The sequence below is a fragment of the Schistocerca serialis genome, chromosome 6, assembly GCF_023864345.2.
Source record: "Schistocerca serialis cubense isolate TAMUIC-IGC-003099 chromosome 6, iqSchSeri2.2, whole genome shotgun sequence".
In the NCBI taxonomy this organism is placed as follows: Eukaryota; Metazoa; Arthropoda; class Insecta; order Orthoptera; family Acrididae; genus Schistocerca; species Schistocerca serialis.
Genome location: NC_064643.1, coordinates 767,747,243 through 767,770,819, shown reverse-complemented (window position 1 = coordinate 767,770,819; position 23,577 = coordinate 767,747,243).

Here is a 23,577-nt window from a genome sequence, read left to right as displayed (position 1 = left end):
GTGTTCTAAGACATTTCCTTCTAATTCGAGTAACGTTTCTATGGAAACGACAGGATTTTCTTTTGGAATACGACAATCACATTTCCGATCCACTAATCCTACTTTACTGCATCCCTCACTCCCACACATTGACGAATTCACACGGAAATTGCGTCGCTATGAAATACGAGTACTATGTGTTCTAAGACATTTCCTTCTAAATCGAGTAACGTTTCTATGGAGACGACAGGATTTCCTTTTGGGATACGACAATCTCATTTCCGATCCACTAATCCTTCTTTACTGCATCCCTCACTCCCACACATTGACGAATTCACACGGAAATTTGCGTCGCTATGAAATACGAGTACTATGTGTTCTAAGACATTTCCTTCTAAATCGAGTAACGTTTCTATGGAAACGACAGGATTTTCTTTTGTGATACGACAATCTCATTTCCGATCCACTAATCCTTCTTTACTGCATCCCTCACTCCCACACATTGACGAATTCACACGGAAATTGCGTCGCTATGAAATACGAGTACTATGTATTGTAAGACATTTCCTTCTAAATCGAGTAACGTTTCTATGGAAACGACAGGATTTTCTTTTGAGATACGACAATCTCATTTCCGATCCACTAATCCTTCTTTACTGCATCCCTCACTCCCACACATTGACGAATTCACACGGAAATTGCGTCGCTATGAAATACGAGTACTATGTATTCTAAGACATTTCCTTCTAAATCGAGTAACGTTTCTATGGAAACGACAGGATTTTCTTTTGGGATACGACAATCACATTTCCGATCCACTAATCCTTCTTTACTGCATTCCTCACTCCCACACATTGACGAATTCACACGGACATTCCGTCGCTATGAATTACTATGGGTTCTATGACTTCTCCTTCTAAATCAAGTAACATTTCTATGGAAACGACAGGACATTATTTTGGGATACGACAATCTCATTTCCAATCCACTAATTCTTCTATACTGCATCCCTCACTCCCAAACTTTGACGAATTCACACCGAAATTGCGTCGCTATGAAATACTATGTGTTCCAAGACACTTCCTTCTAAATCGAGTAACGTTTCTATGGAAACGACAGGATTTTCTTTTGGGATACGACAATCACATTTCCGATCCACTAATCCTTCTTTACTGCATTCCTCACTCCCACACATTGACGAATTCACACGGAAATTCCGTCGCTATGAATTACTATGGGTTCTATGACTTCTCCTTCTAAATCAAGTAACATTTCTATGGAAACGACAGGACTTTTTTTTGGGATACGACAATCTCATTTCCGATCCACTAATCCTTCTTTACTGCATCCCTCACTCCCAAACATTGACGAATTCACACGGAAATTGCGTCGCTATGAAATACTATGTGTTCTAAGACATTTCCTTCTAAATCGAGTAACGTTTCTATGGAAACGACAGGATTTTCTTTTGGGATACGACAATCTCATTTCCGATCCACTAATCCTTCTTTACTGCATCCCTCACTCCCACACATTAGCGAATTCACACGGAAATTGCGTCGCTATGAAATACGAGTACTATGTGTTCTAAGACATTTCCTTCTAAATCGAGTAACGTTTCTATGGAAACGACAGGATTTTCTTTTGGAATACGACAATCACATTTCCGATCCACTAATCCTACTTTACTGCATCCCTCACTCCCACACATTGTCGAATTCACACGGAAATTGCGTCGCTATGAAATACGAGTACTATGTGTTCTAAGACATTTCCTTCTAAATCGAGTAACGTTTCTATGGAAACGACAGGATTTTCTTTTGGGAAACGACAATCTCATTTCCGATCCACTAATCCTTCTTTACTGCATCCCTCACTCCCACACATTGACGAATTCACACGGAAATTGCGTCGCTATGAAATACGAGTACTATGCATTCTAAGACATTTCCTTCTAAATCGAGTAACGTTTCTATGGAAACGACAGGATTTTCTTTTGAGATACGACAATCTCATTTCCGATCCACTAATCCTTCTTTACTGCATCCCTCACTCCCACACATTGACGAATTCACACGGAAATTGCGTCGCTATGAATTACGAGTACTATGTATTCTAAGACATTTCCCTCTAAATCGAGTAACGTTTCTATGGAAACGACAGGATTTTCTTTTGGGAAACGACAATCACATTTCCGATACACTAATCCTTCTTTACTGCATTCCTCACTCCCACACATTGACGAATTCACACGGAAATTGCGTCGCTATGAATTACTATGGGTTCTATGACTTCTCCTTCTAAATCAAGTAACGTTTCTATGGAAACGACAGGACTTTTTTTTGGGATACGACAATCTCATTTCCGATCCACTAATCCTTCTTTACTGCATCCCTCACTCCCAAACATTGACGAATTCACACGGAAATTGCGTCGCTATGAAATACCATGTGTTCTAAGACATTTCCTTCTAAATCGAGTAACGTTTCTATGGAAACGACAGGATTTTCTTTTGGGATACGACAATCTCATTTCCGATCCACTAATCCTTCTTTACTGCATCCCTCACTCCCACAAATTGGCGAATTCACACGGAAATTGCGTCGCTATGAAATACGAGTACTATGTGTTCTAAGACATTTCCTTCTAAATCGAGTAACGTTTCTATGGAAACGACAGGATTTTCTTTTGGAATACGACAATCGATTTTCAGATCCACTAATCCTACTTTACTGCATCCCTCACTCCCACACATTGACGAATTCACACGGAAATTGCGTCGCTATGAAATACGAGTACTATGTGTTCTAAGACATTTCCTTCTAAATCGAGTAACGTTTCTATGGAAACGACAGGATTTTCTTTTGGGATACGACAATCTCATTTCCGATCCACTAATCCGTCTTTACTGCATCCCTCACTCCCACACATTGACGAATTCACACGGAAATTGCGTCGCTATGAAATACGAGTACTATGTATTCTAAGACATTTCCTTCTAAATCGAGAAACGTTTCTATGGAAACGACAGGATTTTCTTTTGAGATACGACAATCTCATTTCCGATCCACTAATCCTTCTTTACTGCATCCCTCACTCCCACACATTGACGAATTCACACGGAAATTGCGTCGCTATGAAATACGAGTACTATGTATTCTAAGACATTTCCCTCTAAATCGAGTAACGTTTCTATGGAAACGACAGGATTTTCTTTTGGGATACGATAATCACATTTCCAATACACTAATCCTTCTTTACTGCATCCCTCACTCCCAAACATTGACGAATTCACACGGACATTCCGTCGCTATGAATTCCTATGGGTTCTATGACTTCTCCTTCTAAATCAAGTAACGTTTCTATGGAAACGACAGGACTTTTTTTTGGGATACGACAATCTCATTTCCGATCCACTAATCCTTCTTTACTGCATCCCTCACTCCCAAACATTGACGAATTCACACGGAAATTGCGTCGCTATGAAATACGAGTACTATGTGTTCTAAGACATTTCCTTCTAAATCGAGTAACGTTTCTATGGAAACGACAGGATTTTCTTTTGGGATACGACAATCTCATTTCCGATCCACTAATCCTTCTTTACTGCATCCCTCACTCCCACACATTGGCGAATTCACACGGAAATTGCGTCGCTATGAAATACGAGTACTATGTGTTCTAAGACATTTCCTTCTAAATCACGTAACGCTTCTATGGAAACGACAGGATTTTCTTTTGGAATACGACAATCACATTTCCGATCCACTAATCCTACTTTACTGCATCCCTCACTCCCACACATTGACGAATTCACACGGAAATTGCGTCGCTATGAAATACGAGTACTATGTGTTCTAAGACATTTCCTTCTAAATCGAGTAACGTTTCTATGGAAACGACAGGATTTTCTTTTGGGATACGACAATCTCATTTCCGATCCACTAATCCTTCTTTACTGCATCCCTCACTCCCACACATTGACGAATTCACACGGAAATTGCGTCGCTATGAAATACGAGTACTATGTATTCCAAGACATTTCCTTCTAATTCGAGTAACGTTTCTATGGAAACGACAGGATTTTCTTTTGAGATACGACATTCTCATTTCCGATCCACTAATCCTCCTTTACTGCATCCCTCACTCCCAAACATTGACGAATTCACACGGAAATTGCGTCGCTATGAAATACGAGTACTATGTGTTCTAAGACATTTCCTTCTAAATCGAGTAACATTTCTATGGAAACGACAGGATTTTCTTTTGGGATACGACAATCACATTTCCGATCCACTAATCCTTCTTTACTGCATCCCTCACTCCCAAACATTGACGAATTGACACGGACATTCCGTTGCTATGAATTACTATGGGTTCTATGACTTCTCCTTCTAAATCAAGTAACATTTCTATAGAAACGACTGGACATTTTTTTTGGGATACGACAATCTCATTTCCAATCCACTAATCCTTCTTTACTGCATCCCTCACTCCCAAACATTGACGAATTCACACGGAAATTGCGTCGCTATGAAATACTATGTGTTCTAAGACATTTCCTTCTAAATCGAGTAACGTTTCTATGGAAACGACAGGATTTTCTTTTGGGATACGACAATCACATTTCCGATCCACTAATCCTTCTTTACTGCATCCCTCACTCCCAAACATTGACGAATTCACACGGAAATTGCGTCGCTATGAAATACGAGTACTATGTGTTCTCAGACATTTCCTTCTAAACCGAGTAACGTTTCTATGGAAACGACAGGACTTTTTTTTGGGATACGACAATCTCATGTTGGATCCACTAGTCCTTCTTTACTCATCCCTCACTCCCAAACATTGACGAATTCACACGGAAATTGCGTCGCTATGAAATACTGTGTGTTCTAAGACATTTCCTTCTAAGTCGAGTAACGTTTCTATGGAAACGACAGGATTTTCTTTTGGGATATGACAATCACATTTCCGATCCACTAATCCTTCTTTACTGCATCCCTCACTCCCAAACATTGACGAATTCACACGGAAATTGCTTCGCTATGAATTACGAGTACAATGTGTTCTAAGACATTTCCTTCTAAATCGAGTAACGTTTCTATGCAAACGACAGGATTTTCTTTCGGGATACGAGAATCACATTTCCGATCCACTAATCCTTCTTTTACTGCATCCCTCACTCCAACACATTGACGAATTCACACGGAAATTGCGTCGCTATGAAATACGAGTACTATGTGTTCTAAGACAATTCGTTCTAAATCGAGTAACGTTTCTATGGAAACGACAGGATTTTCTTTTGGGATACGACAATCACATTTCCGAACCACTAATCCTTCTTTACTGCATCCCTCACTCCCAAACATTGACGAATTCACGCGGAAATTGCGTCGCTATGAAATACTATGTGTTCTAAGACATTTCCTTCTAAATCGAGTAACGTTTCTATGGAAAAGACAGGATTTTCTTTAGGCATACGACAATCTCATTTCCGATCCACTAATCCTTCTTTACTGCATCCCTCACTCCCACACACTGACGAATTCACACGGAAATTCCGTCGCTATGAAATACGGGTACTATGTGTTCTAAGACATTTCCTTCTAAATCGAGTAACGTTTCTATGGAAACGACAGGATTTTCTTTTGGGATACGACAATTTAATTTCCGATCCACTAATCCATCTTTACTGCATCCCTCACTCCCAAACATTGACGAATTCACACGGAAATTCCGTCGCTATGAAATACGAGTACTATGTGTTCCAAGACATTTCCTTGTAAATCGAGTAACGTTTCTATAGAAACGACAGGATTTTCTTTTGGGATACGACAATCACATCGATCCACTAATCCTTCTTTGCTGCATCCCACACTCCCAAACATTGACGAATTCACACGGAAATTCCGTCGCTATGAAATACGAGTACTATGTGTTCTAAGACATTTCCTTCTAAATCGAGTAACGTTTCTATGGAAACGACAGGATTTTCTTTTGGGATACGACAATCACATTTCCGATCCACTAGTCCTTCTTTACTGCATCCCTCAATCCCACACATTGACGAATTCACACGGAAATTGCGTCGCTATGAAATACTAGTACTATGTGTTCTAAGACATTTCCTTCTAAATCGAGTAACGTTTCTATGGAAACGACAGGATTTTCTTTTGGGATACGACAATCACATTTCCTATCCACTAATCCTTCTTTCCTGCATCCCTCACTCCCAAACATTGACGAATTCACACGGAAATTCCGTCGCTATGAAATACGAGTACTATGTGTTCTAAGACATTTCCTTCTAAATCGGGTAACGTTTCTATGGAAACGACAGGATTTTCTATTGGGATACGACAATCACATTTCCGATCCACTAATCCTTCTTTACTGCATCCCTCACTCCCAAACATTGACGAATTCACACGGAATTTCCGTCGCTATGAAATACGGGTACTATGTGTTCTAAGACATTTCCTTCAAAATCGAGTAACATTTCTATGGAAACGAAAGGATTTTCTTTTGGGATACGACAATCACATTTCCGATCCACTAATCCTCCTTTACTGCAACCCTCACTTCCAAACATTGACGAATTCACACGGAAATTGCGTCGCTATGAAACACTATGTGTTAGAAGACATTTCCTTCTAAATCGAGTAACGTTTCTATGGAAACGACAGGATTTTCTTTTGGGATACGACAATCTCATTTCCGATCCACTAATCCTTCCTTACTGCATCCCTCACTCCCACACATTGACAAATTCACGCGGAAATTCCGTCGCTATGAAATACTATGTGTTCCAAGACATTTCCTTCTATATCGAGTGACGTTTCTATGGAAACGACAGGATTTTCTTTTGGGATACGACAATCACATTTCCGATCCACTAATCCTTCTTTACTGCATCCCTCACTACCAAACATTGACCAATTCACACGGAAATTGCGTCGCTATAAAATACGAGTACTATGTGTTCTAAGATATCTCCTTCTAAATCGAGTAACATTTCTATGGAAACGACAGGATTTTCTTTTGGGATACGACAATCACATTTCCAATCCACTAATCCTCCTTTACTGCAACCCTCACTCCCAAACATTGACGAATTCACACGGAAATTGCATCGCTATGAAATACTATGTGTTCTAAGACATTTCCTTCTAAATCGAGTAACGTTTCTATGGAAACGACAGGATTTTCTTTTGGGATACGACAATCTCATTTCTGATCCACTAATCCTTCTTTACTGCATCCCTCACTCCCACACATTGACGAATTCACACGGAAATTCCGTAGCTATTAAATACGAGTACTATGAGTTCTAAGACATTTCCTTCTAAATCGAGTAACGTTTCTATGGAAACGACAGGATTTTCATTTGGGATACGACAATCACATTTCCGATCCACTAATCCTTCTTTACTGCATCCCTCACTCCCAGACATTGACGAATTCACACGGAAATTGCGTCGCTATGAAATACTATGTGTTCTAAGACATTTCCTTCTAAATCGAGTAACGTTTTAATGGAAACGACAGGATTTTCTTTTGGGATACGACAATCACATTTCCGATCCACTAATCCTTCTTTACTGCATCCCTCACTCCCAAACATTGACGAATTCACACGGAAATTGCGTCGCTATGAAATACTATGTGTTCTAAGACATTTCCTTCTAAATCGAGTAACGTTTCTATGGAAACGACAGGATTTTCTTTTGGGATACGACAATCACATTTCCGATCCACTAATCCTTCTTTGCTGCATCCCTCACTCCCAAACATTGACGAATTCACACGGAAATTCCGTCGCTATGAAATACGAGTACTATGTGTTCTAAGACATTTCCTTCTAAATCGAGTAACGTTTCTATGGAAACGACAGGATTTTCTTTTGGGATACGACAATCACATTTCCGATCCACTAGTCCTTCTTTACTGCATCCCTCAATCCCACACATTGACGAATTCACACGGAAATTGCGTCTCTATGAAATACTAGTACTATGTGTTCTAAGACATTTCCTTCTAAATCGAGTAACGTTTCTATGGAAACGACAGGATTTTCTTTTGGGATACGACAATCACATTTCCTATCCACTAATCCTTCTTTCCTGCATCCCTCACTCCCAAACATTGACGAATTCACACGGAAATTCCGTCGCTATGAAATACGAGTACTATGTGTTCTAAGAGAAAGAAAACTGGCGTTCTACGGATCGGAGCGTGGAATGTCAGATCCCTTAATCGGGCAGGTAGGTTAGAAAATTTAAAAAGGGAAATGGGTAGGTTGAAGTTAGATATAGTGGGAATTAGTGAAGTTCGGTGGCAGGAGGAACAAGACTTCTGGTCAGGTGACTACAGGGTTATAAACACAAAATCAAATAGGGGTAATGGAGGAGTGGGTTTAATAATGAATAGGAAAATAGGAATGCGGGTAAGCTACTACAAACAGCACAGTGAACGCATTATTGTGGCCAAGATAGATACGAAGCCCACACCTACTACAGTAGTACAAGTTTATATGCCAACTAGCTCTGCAGATGACGAAGAAATTGAAGAAATGTATGATGAAATAAAAGAAATTATTCAGATTGTGAAGGGAGACGAAAATTTAATAGTCATGGGTGACTGGAATTCGAGTGTAGGAAAAGGGAGAGAAGGAAACATAGTAGGTGAATATGGATTGGGGGACAGAAATGAAAGAGGAAGCCGCCTGGTAGAATTTTGCACAGAGCACAACTTAATCATAACTAACACTTGGTTTAAGAATCATGAAAGAAGGTTGTATACATGGAAGAACCCTGGAGATACTAAAAGGTATCAGATAGATTATATAATGGTAAGACAGAGATTTAGGAACCAGGTTTTAAATTGTAAGACATTTCCAGGGGCAGATGTGGACTCTGACCACAATCTATTGGTTATGACCTGTAGATTAAAACTGAAGAAACTGCAAAAAGGTGGGAATTTAAGGAGATGGGACCTGGATAAACTGAAAGAACCAGAGGTTGTACAGAGATTCAGGGAGAGCATAAGGGAGCAATTGACAGGAATGGGGGAAATAAATACAGTAGAAGAGGAATGGGTAGCTTTGAGGGATGAAGTAGTGAAGGCAGCAGAGGATCAAGTAGGTAAAAAGACGAGGGCTAGTAGAAATCCTTGGATAACAGAAGAAATATTGAATTTAATTGATGAAAGGAGAAAATATAAAAATGCAGTAAGTGAAACAGGCAAAAAGGAATACAAACGTCTCAAAAATGAGATCGACAGGAAGTGCAAAATGGCTAAACAGGGGTGGCTAGAGGACAAATGTAAGGATGTAGAGGCCTATCTCACTAGGGGTAAGATAGATACCGCCTACAGGAAAATTAAAGAGACCTTTGGAGATAAGAGAACGACTTGTATGAATATCAAGAGCTCAGATGGAAACCCAGTTCTAAGCAAAGAAGGGAAAGCAGGAAGGTGGAAGGAGTATATAGAGGGTCTATACAAGGCCGATGTACTTGAGGACAATATTATGGAAATGGAAGAGGATGTAGATGAAGATGAAATGGGAGATACGATACTGCGTGAAGAGTTTGACAGAGCACTGAAAGACCTGAGTCGAAACAAGGCCCCCGGAGTAGACAATATTCCATTGGAACTACTGACGGCCGTGGGAGAGCCAGTCCTGACAAAACTCTACCATCTGGTGAGCAAGATGTATGAAACAGGCGAAATACCCTCAGACTTCAAGAAGAATATAATAATTCCAATCCCGAAGAAAGCAGGTATTGACAGATGTGAAAATTACCGAACTATCAGCTTAATAAGTCACAGCTGCAAAATACTAACACGAATTCTTTACAGACGAATGGAAAAACTAGTAGAAGCCAACCTCGGGGAAGATCAGTTTGGATTCCGTAGAAACACTGGAACACGTGAGGCAATACTGACCTTACGACTTATCTTAGAAGAAAGATTAAGGAAAGGCAAACCTACGTTTCTAGCATTTGTAGACTTAGAGAAAGCTTTTGACAATGTTGACTGGAATACTCTCTTTCAAATTCTGAAGGTGGCAGGGGTAAAATACAGGGAGCGAAAGGCTATTTACAATTTGTACAGAAACCAGATGGCAGTTATAAGAGTCGAGGGACATGAAAGGGAAGCAGTGGTTGGGAAGGGAGTAAGACAGGGTTGTAGCCTCTCCCCGATGTTGTTCAATCTGTATATTGAGCAAGCAGTAAAGGAAACAAAAGAAAAATTCGGGGTAGGTATTAAAATTCATGGAGAAGAAATAAAAACTTTGAGGTTCGCCGATGACATTGTAATTCTGTCAGAGACAGCAAAGGACTTGGAAGAGCAGTTGAATGGAATGGACAGTGTCTTGAAAGGGGGATATAAGATGAACATCAACAAAAGCAAAACAAGGATAATGGAATGTAGTCTAATTAAGTCGGGTGATGCTGAGGGAATTAGATTAGGAAATGAGGCACTTAAAGTAGTAAAGGAGTTTTGCTATTTGGGGAGCAAAATAACTGATGATGGTCGAAGTAGAGAGGATATAAAATGTAGGCTGGCAATGGCAAGGAAGGCGTTTCTGAAGAAGAGAAATTTGTTAACATCCAGTATTGATTTAAGTGTCAGGAAGTCATTTCTGAAAGTATTCGTATGGAGTGTAGCCATGTATGGAAGTGAAACATGGACGATAAATAATTTGGACAAGAAGAGAATAGAAGCTTTCGAAATGTGGTGCTACAGAAGAATGCTGAAGATTAGATGGGTAGATCACATAACTAATGAGGAAGTATTGAATAGGATTGGGGAGAAGAGAAGTTTGTGGCACAACTTGACCAGAAGAAGGGATCGGTTGGTAGGACATGTTCTGAGGCATCAAGGGATCACCAATTTAGTATTGGAGGGCAGCGTGGAGGGTAAAAATCGTAGAGGGAGACCAAGAGATGAATACACTAAGCAGATTCAGAAGGATGTAGGTTGCAGTAGGTACTGGGAGATGAAAAAGCTTGCACAGGATAGAGTAGCATGGAGAGCTGCATCAAACCAGTCTCAGGACTGAAGACCACAACAACAACAACAATGTGTTCTAAGACATTTCCTTCTAAATCGGGTAACGTTTCTATGGAAACGACAGGATTTTCTATTGGGATACGACAATCACATTTCCGATTCACTAATCCTTCTTTACTGCATCCCTCACTCCCAAACATTGACGAATTCACACGGAAATTGCGTCGCTATGAAATACTATGTGTTCTAAGACATTTCCTTCTAAATCGAGTAACGTTTCTATGGAAACGACAGGATTTTCTTTTGGGATACGACAATCTCATTTCCGATCCACTAATCCTTCTTTACTGCATCCCTCACTCCCGAACATTGACGAATTCACACGGAAATTCCGTCGCTATGAAATACGGGTACTATGTGTTCTAAGACATTTCCTTCAAAATCGAGTAACATTTCTATGGAAACGACAGGATTTTCTTTTGGGATACGACAATCACATTTCCGATCCACTAATCCTCCTTTACTGCAACCCTCACTTCCAAACATTGACGAATTCACACGGAAATTGCGTCGCTATGAAACACTATGTGTTAGAAGACATTTCCTTCTAAATCGAGTAACGTTTCTATGGAAACGACAGGATTTTCTTTTGGGATACGACAATCTCATTTCCGATCCACTAATCCTTCCTTACTGCATCCCTCACTCCCACACATTGACAAATTCACACGGAAATTCCGTCGCTATGAAATACTATGTGTTCCAAGACATTTCCTTCTATATCGAGTGACGTTTCTATGGAAACGACAGGATTTTCTTTTGGGATACGACAATCACATTTCCGATCCACTAATCCTTCTTTACTGCATCCCTCACTACCAAACATTGACCAATTCACACGGAAATTGCGTCGCTATAAAATACGAGTACTATGTGTTCTAAGATATTTCCTTCTAAATCGAGTAACATTTCTATGGAAACGACAGGATTTTCTTTTGGGATACGACAATCACATTTACAATCCACTAATCCTCCTTTACTGCAACCCTCACTCCCAAACATTGACGAATTCACACGGAAATTGCATCGCTATGAAATACTATGTGTTCTAAGACATTTCCTACTAAATCGAGTAACGTTTCAATGGAAACGACAGGATTTTCTTTTGGGATACGACAATCTCTTTTCTGATCCACTAATCCTTCTTTACTGCATCCCTCACTCCCACACATTGACGAATTCACACGGAAATTCCGTAGCTATTAAATACGAGTACTATGTGTTCTAAGACATTTCCTTCTAAATCGAGTAACGTTGCTATGGAAACGACAGGATTTTGATTTGGGATACGACAATCACATTTCCGATCCACTAATCCTTCTTTACTGCATCCCTCACTCCCAGACATTGACGAATTCACACGGAAATTCCGTCGCTAAGAAATACGAGTACTATGTGTTCTAAGACATTTCCTTCTAAATCGAGTAACGTTTCTATGGAAACGACAGGATTTTCATTTGGGATACGACAATCATGTTTCCGATCCACTAATCCTTCTTTACTGCATCCCTCACTCACAAACATTGACGATTTCACACGGAAATTGCGTCGCTATGAAATACTATTTGTTCTAAGACATTTCCTTCTAAATCGAGTAACTTTTCTATGGAAACGACAGGATTTTCGTTTGGGATACGACAATCTCATTTCCGATCCACTAATCCTTCTTTACTGCATCCCTCACTCCCACACATTGACGAATTCACACGGAAATTCCGTCGCTATGAAATACGAGTACTATGTGTTCTAAGACATTTCCTTCTAAATCGAGTAACGTTTCTATGGAAACGACAGGATTTTCTTTTGGGATACGACAATCACATTTCCGATCCACTAATCCTTCTTTACTGCATCCCTCACTTCCAAGCATTGACGAATTCACACGGAAATTGCGTCGCTATGAAATACTATGTGTTCTAAGACATTTCCTTCTAAATCGAATAACGTTTCTATGGAAACGACAGGATTTTCTTTTGGGATACGACAATCACATTTCCGATCCACTAATCCTTCTTTACTGCATCCCTCACTCCCAAACATTGACGAATTCACACGGAAATTCCGTCGCTATGAAATACGAGTACTATGTGATCTAAGACATTTCCTTCTAAATCGAGTAACGTTTCTATGGAAACGACAGGATTTTCTTTTGGGATACGACAATCACATTTCCGATCCACTAATCCTTCTTTACTGCATCCCTCACTCCCACACATTGACGAATTCACACGGAAATTCCGTCGCTATGAAATACGAGTACTATGTGTTCCAAGACATTTCCTTGTAAATCGAGTAACGTTTCTATAGAAACGACAGGATTTTCTTTTGGGATACGACAATCACATCGATCCACTAATCCTTCTTTGCTGCATCCCACACTCCCAAACATTGACGAATTCACACGGAAATTCCGTCGCTATGAAATACGAGTACTATGTGATCTAAGACATTTCCTTCTAAATCGAGTAACGTTTCTATGGAAACGACAGGATTTTCTTTTGGGATACGACAATCACATTTCCGATCCACTAATCCTTCTTTACTGCATCCCTCACTCCCACACATTGACGAATTCACACGGAAATTCCGTCGCTATGAAATACGAGTACTATGTGTTCCAAGACATTTCCTTGTAAATCGAGTAACGTTTCTATAGAAACGACAGGATTTTCTTTTGGGATACGACAATCACATCGATCCACTAATCCTTCTTTGCTGCATCCCACACTCCCAAACATTGACGAATTCACACGGAAATTCCGTCGCTATGAAATACGAGTACTATGTGTTCTAAGACATTTCCTTCTAAATCGAGTAACGTTTCTATGGAAACGACAGGATTTTCTTTTGGGATACGACAATCACATTTCCGATCCACTAGTCCTTCTTTACTGCATCCCTCAATCCCACACATTGACGAATTCACACGGAAATTGCGTCGCTATGAAATACTAGTACTATGTGTTCTAAGACATTTCCTTCTAAATCGAGTAACGTTTCTATGGAAACGACAGGATTTTCTTTTGGGATACGACAATCACATTTCCTATCCACTAATCCTTCTTTCCTGCATCCCTCACTCCCAAACATTGACGAATTCACACGGAAATTCCGTCGCTATGAAATACGAGTACTATGTGTTCTAAGACATTTCCTTCTAAATCGGGTAACGTTTCTATGGAAACGACAGGATTTTCTATTGGGATACGACAATCACATTTCCGATCCACTAATCCTTCTTTACTGCATCCCTCACTCCCAAACATTGACGAATTCACACGGAATTTCCGTCGCTATGAAATACGGGTACTATGTGTTCTAAGACATTTCCTTCAAAATCGAGTAACATTTCTATGGAAACGAAAGGATTTTCTTTTGGGATACGACAATCACATTTCCGATCCACTAATCCTCCTTTACTGCAACCCTCACTTCCAAACATTGACGAATTCACACGGAAATTGCGTCGCTATGAAACACTATGTGTTAGAAGACATTTCCTTCTAAATCGAGTAACGTTTCTATGGAAACGACAGGATTTTCTTTTGGGATACGACAATCTCATTTCCGATCCACTAATCCTTCCTTACTGCATCCCTCACTCCCACACATTGACAAATTCACGCGGAAATTCCGTCGCTATGAAATACTATGTGTTCCAAGACATTTCCTTCTATATCGAGTGACGTTTCTATGGAAACGACAGGATTTTCTTTTGGGATACGACAATCACATTTCCGATCCACTAATCCTTCTTTACTGCATCCCTCACTACCAAACATTGACCAATTCACACGGAAATTGCGTCGCTATAAAATACGAGTACTATGTGTTCTAAGATATCTCCTTCTAAATCGAGTAACATTTCTATGGAAACGACAGGATTTTCTTTTGGGATACGACAATCACATTTCCAATCCACTAATCCTCCTTTACTGCAACCCTCACTCCCAAACATTGACGAATTCACACGGAAATTGCATCGCTATGAAATACTATGTGTTCTAAGACATTTCCTTCTAAATCGAGTAACGTTTCTATGGAAACGACAGGATTTTCTTTTGGGATACGACAATCTCATTTCTGATCCACTAATCCTTCTTTACTGCATCCCTCACTCCCACACATTGACGAATTCACACGGAAATTCCGTAGCTATTAAATACGAGTACTATGAGTTCTAAGACATTTCCTTCTAAATCGAGTAACGTTTCTATGGAAACGACAGGATTTTCATTTGGGATACGACAATCACATTTCCGATCCACTAATCCTTCTTTACTGCATCCCTCACTCCCAGACATTGACGAATTCACACGGAAATTGCGTCGCTATGAAATACTATGTGTTCTAAGACATTTCCTTCTAAATCGAGTAACGTTTTAATGGAAACGACAGGATTTTCTTTTGGGATACGACAATCACATTTCCGATCCACTAATCCTTCTTTACTGCATCCCTCACTCCCAAACATTGACGAATTCACACGGAAATTGCGTCGCTATGAAATACTATGTGTTCTAAGACATTTCCTTCTAAATCGAGTAACGTTTCTATGGAAACGACAGGATTTTCTTTTGGGATACGACAATCACATTTCCGATCCACTAATCCTTCTTTGCTGCATCCCTCACTCCCAAACATTGACGAATTCACACGGAAATTCCGTCGCTATGAAATACGAGTTCTATGTGTTCTAAGACATTTCCTTCTAAATCGAGTAACGTTTCTATGGAAACGACAGGATTTTCTTTTGGGATACGACAATCACATTTCCGATCCACTAGTCCTTCTTTACTGCATCCCTCAATCCCACCCATTGACGAATTCACACGGAAATTGCGTCTCTATGAAATACTAGTACTATGTGTTCTAAGACATTTCCTTCTAAATCGAGTAACGTTTCTATGGAAACGACAGGATTTTCTTTTGGGATACGACAATCACATTTCCTATCCACTAATCCTTCTTTCCTGCATCCCTCACTCCCAAACATTGACGAATTCACACGGAAATTCCGTCGCTATGAAATACGAGTACTATGTGTTCTAAGACATTTCCTTCTAAATCGGGTAACGTTTCTATGGAAACGACAGGATTTTCTATTGGGATACGACAATCACATTTCCGATTCACTAATCCTTCTTTACTGCATCCCTCACTCCCAAACATTGACGAATTCACACGGAAATTGCGTCGCTATGAAATACTATGTGTTCTAAGACATTTCCTTCTAAATCGAGTAACGTTTCTATGGAAACGACAGGATTTTCTTTTGGGATACGACAATCTCATTTCCGATCCACTAATCCTTCTTTACTGCATCCCTCACTCCCGAACATTGACGAATTCACACGGAAATTCCGTCGCTATGAAATACGGGTACTATGTGTTCTAAGACATTTCCTTCAAAATCGAGTAACATTTCTATGGAAACGACAGGATTTTCTTTTGGGATACGACAATCACATTTCCGATCCACTAATCCTCCTTTACTGCAACCCTCACTTCCAAACATTGACGAATTCACACGGAAATTGCGTCGCTATGAAACACTATGTGTTAGAAGACATTTCCTTCTAAATCGAGTAACGTTTCTATGGAAACGACAGGATTTTCTTTTGGGATACGACAATCTCATTTCCGATCCACTAATCCTTCCTTACTGCATCCCTCACTCCCACACATTGACAAATTCACACGGAAATTCCGTCGCTATGAAATACTATGTGTTCCAAGACATTTCCTTCTATATCGAGTGACGTTTCTATGGAAACGACAGGATTTTCTTTTGGGATACGACAATCACATTTCCGATCCACTAATCCTTCTTTACTGCATCCCTCACTACCAAACATTGACCAATTCACACGGAAATTGCGTCGCTATAAAATACGAGTACTATGTGTTCTAAGATATTTCCTTCTAAATCGAGTAACATTTTTATGGAAACGACAGGATTTTCTTTTGGGATACGACAATCACATTTACAATCCACTAATCCTCCTTTACTGCAACCCTCACTCCCAAACATTGACGAATTCACACGGAAATTGCATCGCTATGAAATACTATGTGTTCTAAGACATTTCCTACTAAATCGAGTAACGTTTCAATGGAAACGACAGGATTTTCTTTTGGGATACGACAATCTCTTTTCTGATCCACTAATCCTTCTTTACTGCATCCCTCACTCCCACACATTGACGAATTCACACGGAAATTCCGTAGCTATTAAATACGAGTACTATGTGTTCTAAGACATTTCCTTCTAAATCGAGTAACGTTGCTATGGAAACGACAGGATTTTGATTTGGGATACGACAATCACATTTCCGATCCACTAATCCTTCTTTACTGCATCCCTCACTCCCAGACATTGACGAATTCACACGGAAATTCCGTCGCTAAGAAATACGAGTACTATGTGTTCTAAGACATTTCCTTCTAAATCGAGTAACGTTTCTATGGAAACGACAGGATTTTCATTTGGGATACGACAATCATGTTTCCGATCCACTAATCCTTCTTTACTGCATCCCTCACTCACAAACATTGACGATTTCACACGGAAATTGCGTCGCTATGAAATACTATTTGTTCTAAGACATTTCCTTCTAAATCGAGTAACTTTTCTATGGAAACGACAGGATTTTCGTTTGGGATACGACAATCTCATTTCCGATCCACTAATCCTTCTTTACTGCATCCCTCACTCCCACACATTGACGAATTCACACGGAAATTCCGTCGCTATGAAATACGAGTACTATGTGTTCTAAGACATTTCCTTCTAAATCGAGTAACGTTTCTATGGAAACGACAGGATTTTCTTTTGGGATACGACAATCACATTTCCGATCCACTAATCCTTCTTTACTGCATCCCTCACTTCCAAGCATTGACGAATTCACACGGAAATTGCGTCGCTATGAAATACTATGTGTTCTAAGACATTTCCTTCTAAATCGAATAACGTTTCTATGGAAACGACAGGATTTTCTTTTGGGATACGACAATCACATTTCCGATCCACTAATCCTTCTTTACTGCATCCCTCACTCCCAAACATTGACGAATTCACACGGAAATTCCGTCGCTATGAAATACGAGTACTATGTGATCTAAGACATTTCCTTCTAAATCGAGTAACGTTTCTATGGAAACGACAGGATTTTCTTTTGGGATACGACAATCACATTTCCGATCCACTAATCCTTCTTTACTGCATCCCTCACTCCCACACATTGACGAATTCACATAGAAATTCCGTCGCTTTGAATTACTATGGGTTCTATGACTTCTCCTTCTAAATCGAGTAACATTTCTATGGAAATGACAGGACTTTTTTTTGCGATACGACAATCTCATTTCCGATCCACTAATCCTTCTTTACTGCATCCCTCACTCCCAAACATTGACGAATTCACACGGAAATTGCGTCGCTATGAAATTCTATGTGTTCTAAGACATTTCCTTCTAAATCGAGTAACGTTTCTATGGAAACGACTGGATTTTATTTTGGGATACTTCAATCACATTTCCGATCCACTAATCCTTCTTCACTGCATCCCTCACTCCCAAACATTGTCGAATTCACACGGAAATTCCGTCGCTATGAAATACGAGTACTATGTATTCTAAGACATTTCCGTCTAAATCGAGTAACGTTTCTATGGAAACGACAGGATTTTCTTTTGAGATACGACAATCTCATTTCCGATCCACTAATCCTTCTTTACTGCATCCCTCACTCCCACACATTGACGAATTCACACGGAAATTGCGTCGCTATGAAATACGAGTACTATGTATTCTAAGACATTTCCTTCTAAATCGAGTAACGTTTCTATGGAAACGACAGGATTTTCTTTTGGGTAACGACAATCACATTTCCGATCCACTAATCCATCTTTACTGCATCCCTCACTCCCAAACATTGACGAATTCACACGGAAATTGCGTCGCTATGAAATACGAGTACTATGTATTCTAAGACATTTCCTTCTAAATCGAGTAACGTTTCTATGGAAACGACAGGATTTTCTTTTGGGATACGACAATCACATTTCCGATCCACTAATCCTTCTTTACTGCATTCCTCACTCCCACACATTGACGAATTCACACGGAAATTGCGTCGCTATGAATTACTATGGGTTCTATGACTTCTCCTTCTAAATCAAGTAACGTTTCTATGGAAACGACAGGACTTTTTTTGGGATACGACAATCTCATTTCCGATCCACTAATCCTTCTTTACTGCATCCCTCACTCCCAAACATTGACGAATTCACACGGAAATTGCGTCGCTATGAAATACGAGTACTATGTGTTCTAAGACATTTCCTTCTAAATCGAGTAACGTTTCTATGGAAACGACAGGATTTTCTTTTGGAATACGACAATCACATTTCCGATCCACTAATCCTTCTTTACTGCATCCCTCACTCCCACACATTGACGAATTCACACGGAAATTGCGTCGCTATGAAATACGAGTACTATGTGTTCTAAGACATTTCCTTCTAAATCGAGTAACATTTCTATGGAAACGACAGGACTTTTTTTGGGATACGACAATCTCATTTCCAATCCACTAATCCTTCTATACTGCATCCCTCACTCCCAAACTTTGACGAATTCACACCGAAATTGCGTCGCTATGAAATACTATGTGTTCCAAGACACTTCCTTCTAAATCGAGTAACGTTTCTATGGAAACGACAGGATTTTCTTTTGGGATACGACAATCACATTTCCGATCCACTAATCCTTCTTTACTGCATTCCTCACTCCCACACATTGACGAATTCACACGGAAATTCCGTCGCTATGAATTACTATGGGTTCTATGACTTCTCCTTCTAAATCAAGTAACATTTCTATGGAAACGACAGGACTTTTTTTTGGGATACGACAATCTCATTTCCGATTCACTAATCCTTCTTTACTGCATCCCTCACTCCCAAACATTGAAGAATTCACACGGAAATTGCGTCGCTATGAAATACTATGTGTTCTAAGACATTTCCTTCTAAATCGAGTAACGTTTCTATGGAAACGACAGGATTTTCTTTTGGGATACGACAATCTCATTTCCGATCCACTAATCCTTCTTTACTGCATCCCTCACTCCCACACATTAGCGAATTCACACGGAAATTGCGTCGCTATGAAATACGAGTACTATGTGTTCTAAGACATTTCCTTCTAAATCGAGTAACGTTTCTATGGAAACGACAGGATTTTCTTTTGGAATACGACAATCACATTTCCGATCCACTAATCCTACTTTACTGCATCCCTCACTCCCACACATTGTCGAATTCACACGGAAATTGCGTCGCTATGAAATACGAGTACTATGTGTTCTAAGACATTTCCTTCTAAATCGAGTAACGTTTCTATGGAAACGACAGGATTTTCTTTTGGGATACGACAATCTCATTTCCGATCCACTAATCCTTCTTTACTGCATCCCTCACTCCCACACATTGACGAATTCACACGGAAATTGCGTCGCTATGAAATACGAGTACTATGTATTCTAAGACATTTCCTTCTAAATCGAGTAACGTTTCTATGGAAACGACAGGATTTTCTTTTGAGATACGACAATCTCATTTCCGATCCACTAATCCTTCTTTACTGCATCCCTCACTCCCACACATTGACGAATTCACACGGAAATTGCGTCGCTATGAATTACGAGTACTATGTATTCTAAGACATTTCCCTCTAAATCGAGTAACGTTTCTATGGAAACGACAGGATTTTCTTTTGGGATACGACAATCACATTTCCGATACACTAATCCTTCTTTACTGCATTCCTCACTCCCACACATTGACGAATTCACACGGAAATTGCGTCGCTATGAATTACTATGGGTTCTATGACTTCTCCTTCTAAATCAAGTAACGTTTCTATGGAAACGACAGGACTTTTTTTTGGGATACGACAATCTCATTTCCGATCCACTAATCCTTCTTTACTGCATCCCTCACTCCCAAACATTGACGAATTCACACGGAAATTGCGTCGCTATGAAATACCATGTGTTCTAAGACATTTCCTTCTAAATCGAGTAACGTTTCTATGGAAACGACAGGATTTTCTTTTGGGATACGACAATCTCATTTCCGATCCACTAATCCTTCTTTACTGCATCCCTCACTCCCACAAATTGGCGAATTCACACGGAAATTGCGTCGCTATGAAATACGAGTACTATGTGTTCTAAGACATTTCCTTCTAAATCGAGTAACGTTTCTATGGAAACGACAGGATTTTCTTTTGGAATACGACAATCACATTTCAGATCCACTAATCCTACTTTACTGCATCCCTCACTCCCACACATTGACGAATTCACACGGAAATTGCGTCGCTATGAAATACGAGTACTATGTGTTCTAAGACATTTCCTTCTAAATCGAGTAACGTTTCTATGGAAACGACAGGATTTTCTTTTGGGATACGACAATCTCATTTCCGATCCACTAATCCGTCTTTACTGCATCCCTCACTCCCACACATTGACGAATTCACACGGAAATTGCGTCGCTATGAAATACGAGTACTATGTATTCTAAGACATTTCCTTCTAAATCGAGTAACGTTTCTATGGAAACGACAGGATTTTCTTTTGAGATACGACAATCTCATTTCCGATCCACTAATCCTTCTTTACTGCATCCCTCACTCCCACACATTGACGAATTCACACGGAAATTGCGTCGCTATGAAATACGAGTACTATGTATTCTAAGACATTTCCCTCTAAATCGAGTAACGTTTCTATGGAAACGACAGGATTTTCTTTTGGGATACGACAATCACATTTCCAATACACTAATCCTTCTTTACTGCATCCCTCACTCCCAAACATTGACGAATTCACACGGACATTCCGTCGCTATGAATTCCTATGGGTTCTATGACTTCTCCTTCTAAATCAAGTAACGTTTCTATGGAAACGACAGGACTTTTTTTTGGGATACGACAATCTCATTTCCGATCCACTAATCGTTCTTTACTGCATCCCTCACTCCCAAACATTGACGAATTCACACGGAAATTGCGTCGCTATGAAATACGAGTACTATGTGTTCTAAGACATTTCCTTCTAAATCGAGTAACGTTTCTATGGAAACGACAGGATTTTCTTTTGGGATACGACAATCTCATTTCCGATCCACTAATCCTTCTTTACTGCATCCCTCACTCCCACACATTGGCGAATTCACACGGAAATTGCGTCGCTATGAAATACGAGTACTATGTGTTCTAAGACATTTCCTTCTAAATCACGTAACGCTTCTATGGAAACGACAGGATTTTCTTTTGGAATACGACAATCACATTTCCGATCCACTAATCCTACTTTACTGCATCCCTCACTCCCACACATTGACGAATTCACACGGAAATTGCGTCGCTATGAAATACGAGTACTATGTGTTCTAAGACATTTCCTTCTAAATCGAGTAACGTTTCTATGGAAACGACAGGATTTTCTTTTGGGATACGACAATCTCATTTCCGATCCACTAATCCTTCTTTACTGCATCCCTCACTCCCACACATTGACGAATTCACACGGAAATTGCGTCGCTATGAAATACGAGTACTATGTATTCCAAGACATTTCCTTCTAATTCGAGTAACGTTTCTATGGAAACGACAGGATTTTCTTTTGAGATACGACATTCTCATTTCCGATCCACTAATCCTTCTTTACTGCATCCCTCACTCCCACACATTGACGAATTCACACGGAAATTGCGTCGCTATGAAATACGAGTACTATGTATTCTAAGACATTTCCCTCTAAATCGAGTAGCGTTTCTATGGAAACGACAGGATTTTCTTTTGGGATACGACAATCTCATTTCCGATCCACTAATCCTCCTTTACTGCATCCCTCACTCCCAAACATTGACGAATTCACACGGAAATTGCGTCGCTATGAAATACGAGTACTATGTGTTCTAAGACATTTCCTTCTAAATCGAGTAACGTTTCTATGGAAACGACAGGATTTTCTTTTGGGATACGACAATCACATTTCCGATCCACTAATCCTTCTTTACTGCATCCCTCACTCCCAAACATTGACGAATTCACACGGACATTCCGTTGCTATGAATTACTATGGGTTCTATGACTTCTCCTTCTAAATCAAGTAACATTTCTATAGAAACGACTGGACGTTTTTTTTGGGATACGACAATCTCATTTCCAATCCACTAATCCTTCTTTACTGCATCCCTCACTCCCAAACATTGACGAATTCACACGGAAATTGCGTCGCTATGAAATACTATGTGTTCTAAGACATTTCCTTCTAAATCGAGTAACGTTTCTATGGAAACGACAGGATTTTCTTTTGGGATACGACAATCACATTTCCGATCCACTAATCCTTCTTTACTGCATCCCTCACTCCCAAACATTGACGAATTCACACGGAAATTGCGTCGCTATGAAATACGAGTACTATGTGTTCTC